Consider the following 5,583-nt stretch of genomic DNA (forward strand, 5'->3'; position numbering starts at 1 on the left):
TCTATTTTTTTCCTTTTCCTATTCCTCTCATCATTTTCACTACAACATCCCTACATAAAGCATTCTACTTAGAACGGAAGTATGTAGTCAATTAGCCCATTGCTGCTTCATTTTTAGCAAAAAGCATTTCTTGGATAAGAGTTATATTGAATAGGTTTGATATTGGGTCTATTACTTGTGTGAGTTTTATTTGGTTGACTATTTTTGCTGTTAAAGGAAATCCTATTGTGGTGCTCTCTATTTATGGGATGAAGACAAAAACATTTTTCAGATAATAGTTCTATAAACCAGAGGCGAAATGTTTTTGCTCCAAGAGAAAGTCCACCCGGAAAAGCATCTGTGTATGAGGCCACCATCCTAATATGTTTCTAATAGTGTGCCATTAATTTCTAAGAAGTAACCATATTCAATATAGTTCAGCCTGGAGAATTCATTATAAGTGTAATGAGAATCATTTTTTTTTTTTTTTTTTGGTCAATCCTTATAGTCTCTTATTCTGTCACTAATTTCTGGGATTTTATGTTTTACATTATTATTTTGAATCTTGTATTTTTAGTGGGGTAAATTGTGCCAGGTCATTTATTTTGCTTTTTCCTTTGTAATTGATCTTAGCCTTCAGTTTAGAGACTTAATATGTTATGGCAATTATAGTTACAACTGAAAACCAAGTATGTGAAACGTTAACTCTGGGATTAATGCAGGGACACCCTGGGCCTACAGTGAAGAAATTCTTTTTTCCCATTTATCACTTGACCTTCACAAAACACCTGCAAGAAGTAGATGACAGTAATTCTTATTTCTATGAAATTAACATCTCAAAATTGGTGTCTGATAATCTCATGTATACCTGGACATTTCCTTTTCTCTTGTGTACGTTATGGTGGTAGATAGCAGGAGGTGCCTTTAAAAGATTAAGGGAAAATTTAAGGTGTGTACTTCTGATATGATTTCAGGTACTTCCTTGAGTGTATTTGGTGTCTTTTTTATTCAAAGGGAGTTAAGTCAGTGGACTGAAGCAGTCTGCTAACTGAAGACATTAAGAATGGTTAGGAATTTGTTTCTCGGCTCAGACGTCTGTTAAGTTGATCGTATTATTATATCTCAATTATACTTTGACCCCTGAAGATGTTTATGGTACTATCCCTGGTGTGACTCTGCAATTACCTAGTTATCTAATATCTAGGAAAGAAAGGAAAAGTATTTTCTATTTATTGGGTCAATTTTATAGCTATAAATTTTTCCATGAGTATTGTTTGGTTGCATCTCACATCTCAAAGCTTTTTTTGTTACGCTTCTGGTTTTCTAAAATTAAGGTATGATTGACATACAATGTTTTGTTAATTTTAGCTGTACCACATAATTTGATATTTGTATGTATTGCAAAATGATCACCACAGTTACAGAATTTGTGTGTGTGATGAAAACTTTTAAGATCTACTTTCTCAGCAACTTTAAGATATACAATAAAGTTATTACACTGATAAGAACAGATACTACACTTGATCTTAGCCAAAAGGCCAAGAAGCGATTACAATAAAGTTATTAATTATGGTCACCATGCTGTAAATTACATCCCAGTGACTTACTTGTTGTATTACTGTACCCTTCACTCCCTTCACCATTTCTCACACCCCAACCCTCTGCCTCTGGCAACCACCAATCTGTTCTCTGTGTCTATGAGCTTAGGTTTGTTTGTTTATTTTAGGTTCTACATATAAGTGAGATCATATGGTTTTTGTCTTTTCTGTCTGCCTTATTTCATTAGGCATAATGCCTTCAAGGTCCATCCATGTTGTCACAAATGCAAGATTTCAGTCTTTTTTTTATGTTGAATAACATTCTGTTGTGTATATAGACCCCATTTTCTTCATCAATTCATCCATCACTGGACACTTAAGGTTGTTTCCATATCTTGGCTAATGTAAATAATGCAGTGAATGTGGGGATGCATGTATCTTTTCAAGTTAGTGTTTTTGTTATTGGTTAAATGCCGAAAGTTGGAGTTGCTAGATCTTACAGTAGTTCTATTTTTAATTTTTTGAGGAACCTGCATACTGTTTTCCGTACTGGGTGCACCAATTTACACTTCCACCAATTGTGCACCAGGGTTTTGTTTACCCACATCCTTACCAGCATTTATTTCTTCTCTTTTTGATAAGAGTCTTTCCAGTCGGTGTGAGGTGATCCCTCATTGTAGTTTTGCTTTGAATTTTTCTGCTGATTAGAAATGTTGGGGATCTTTTCTTATACTTGTTAGCCATACGTATGTCTTTGGACAAATGTCTATTCAGATGCTCCACCCATTTTTAAGTGGGATTGTTGGCTTTTTCTATTGAGTTTTTATATAATTTTGGATATTAACTTATCAGATATATGATTTGCATATATTTTCTCCAATTCTGTAGCTTGCCTTTTCATTTCACTAGTTTTTTACTGTGCAGAAAATGTTTAGATTGATATAGGCCCACTTATTTTTTAAATAAGTAGCTACTTATTTATTTTTTTATTTATATAATTATTTTTTAGTGAGCTCTACATCCAATGTAGGGCTTGAAGTCACCACTCTGAGATCAAGAATCACATGGTCTACTGACTGAACCAGCTAGGTGTCCCTAGTCCCACTTATGTAGTCCCCCTTATTTTGTTGCCTTTGCTTTTTGTGTCAGATTGAAAAATTATTACAAGACCAGTGTCAAGGAGCTTATCATCTATGTTTTCTTCTAGGATTTTTATGGTTTCACGCCTTACATTCAAGCCTATAATTCATTTTGAGTTAATTTTTGTGCGTAGTGTAAGATAATGATCCAATATTATTCTTTTGCATGTAGCTGTCCAGTATTCCCAACACCATTTATTGAATACTGTCCCTTTACTATTGTATATTCTTGGGTCCTTTTTAATAAATTAACTGAGCATATATGCAAGAGTTTATTTCTGGACTGTGTCTTCTGTTCCATTGATCTTTATGTCTGTTTTTATGCCAATACCATACTGTTTTGATTACTATAGCTTTATAATAGAGTTTGAAGTGAGGGAATATAATGCCTCCAGCTTTGTTCTTCTTTCTCAAGATTGCTTTGACATTACAGGGTCTTTTGTGGTTCCATACTTCTGATTTTTTTAGACATTGTTTTTTGAGAAGTCATTGGTTTACATTAAAATTAAGAGAGAAGTACAGAGATTTTCCATATACCCTTTGCTCCCAAACATAAAAAACCTTTCCCATTATCAACATCACTAACCAGAATGGTACTTTCTTTTTTTTTAAATAAATATGGACTTACATGGATACATCATAATTACCCAAAGTACATAGTTTACCTCAGGATTCACTCTTTCTGTTATACATTCAGTGGGTTTGGGCAAATGTGTAATGGAATATACCAGTCATTATAATATCATTATAATCATCTGTTTTTGCCTGTTAATCTCCTCATCCCCATCCCCAGAAACCACAGATCTTTGTATTATCTCCATACTTTTGCATTTTCCAGAATGTCTATAGTTGAAATCATATAGTATGTAGCCTTTCAAGATTGGTTTCTTTCATTTACTAATGTGCACTTAAAATTCCTCCAGGTCTTTTTGTGACCTGATAGCTCATTTATTTTTAGTGATGAATAATATTCCATTATCTGAATGTATTCGAGTTTGTTTATTCATTTACCTACTGAAGGACATCTTGGGAATTACCAAATTTTGGCAATTATGGAAAAAACTATAAAAATATTTATGCAGGTTTTTTTGTGAATGTAAGTTTTCACCTACTTTGGATAAATACCACAGAATGTGATTGCTGGATTGTATGGTAAGAGAACTTCGGTTTTATAGAAGACTGTCAAACTGTCCTCCAAAGTGGCTGCACCATTATGCATTCCCACCAACAGTGTCTGAGGTTTCCTATTGCTCTACATCCTGGTCAGCATTTGGTGTTGTCATTGTTCCCGATTTTGAGCATTCTAGTAGACCTGTAGTAGAGGTACCTTGTTGTTTTCAGTTGCATTTCCCTGATGGCATTAAAATATGCAGTGTCTTTCCATATGCTTATTTTCATCTGTATACTTTTGTGAGATATTTGTCTCTCATTTTTTATATTAAATTCTCCCATTTTTTATTCCTAAGTAGTTTAAAACTGCAGTTTGTTTCTGCTATTACACAAAATTAATTTAAATATTTAAACAGAAATTGGTTAATTTTATTTCATTTTGGTAATGGACCATTATAGAACATAATTATTTTCCCTTTGGAATTATTTTCCCCCCAACGGCTACACTTTATAGCACATATAATTGACATATATCACTGGGTGAGCTTAAGGTATACAATATGATGATACGATACATGTATATATTGTAAAATGGTCACCACATGTTGGTGAACACATCCATCAAGTCACATAATTACCATTCTATTATTATTATGGTAAGCTCAAGTATAATCTTTCAGAATGTAAAATCTACACATATTTATGTCTGTATGTAAGGATCAATATATGTATGTTCATTTTTTTTATTTTAACATTTTGTGTTTGTAGATACTTACTCAACTTGAGTGAGTTCTTGACTGAGAGTCAGATTTTAAGTTCACAATAGTTGCTCATTAGACCTTGCCAAATATTTTTATATAAAATTTCATACTTTTTACATAATGTCTTATGTGACGTATCTGGTAGAAATTTGAATATATTTTGTTTCCTTTGGAGTTTGCCAGTTTTGTTTCTGTTATTTTATCTTTGGGTATTTTAAGAGTTTTTATGGTATTCTGAAATTTTATTATAGTCTGTTGAGTTTTAGTAATACATTTGGATTTGCACTACTCTATTTTAAAAAAAATTTTTAATGTTTATTTTTGAGAGTGAGTGTGAGCAGGGGAGGGACAGAGAGAGGGGGAGACACAGAATCCAAAGCAGGCTCCAGGCTCTGAGCTGTCAGCACAGAGCCTGATGCGGGTCTCAAATCCACAAACCATGAGATCATGACCTGAGCCGAAGTCAGACGCTCAACTGACTGAACCACCCCGGTGCCCCTACTTTGCTATTTTAATTCCACTGCAGTGGGCATCTTCATCTCTGGGATTTTTTTTTTTTTAAGTCACTGGGTATTCTGTTCTAAACTTTCTTCTTTCCCATGATGAAAATTCTGGGACTTCTCTATTACATGCATGTTATCTCTTTTAACTTGTCCCTCTTACTTTCCTCACTTTGTGTCTAATGCTATATTGTATACAAAATGATAAACCTCTACAATTCCAGCAAGTAATTTATTTTGAACAGTTTACTTACAGAGCCAGTTTTTTTTTAATTCCAGTTATATTAGTTTCAGGTATGCAACTTAGTGATTCAACAATTCTATACTTTACTCAGGATTCATTACAATAAGTGTACTCTTAATTCCCTTTACCTATTTCACCCATTCTCTGCCCCCCGCCCACATCCCCTCTGGTAATCACCAGTTTGTTCTTTATGGTTAAAAGTCTGTTTTTTGGTTTGTCTCTTTTTCCTTTGTCTTGTATATTAAATTCCACATATTAGTGAAATCATACAGTATTTGTCTTTCTCTGACTTATTTCACCTAGCATTATACT

At 33.5% G+C, this 5,583-nt stretch overlaps 1 pseudogene; it reads right to left on the reverse strand.

The window, feature by feature from the left end:
• Positions 1 to 1,359: 1,359 nt before the first annotated feature.
• LOC125147627 (uncharacterized) lies at positions 1,360 to 1,529 on the reverse strand (annotated as a pseudogene).
• Between the last annotated feature and the right edge of the window lie 4,054 nt (positions 1,530 to 5,583).

This window comes from Prionailurus viverrinus, chromosome A1 (assembly GCF_022837055.1).
Source record: "Prionailurus viverrinus isolate Anna chromosome A1, UM_Priviv_1.0, whole genome shotgun sequence".
In the NCBI taxonomy this organism is placed as follows: Eukaryota; Metazoa; Chordata; class Mammalia; order Carnivora; family Felidae; genus Prionailurus; species Prionailurus viverrinus.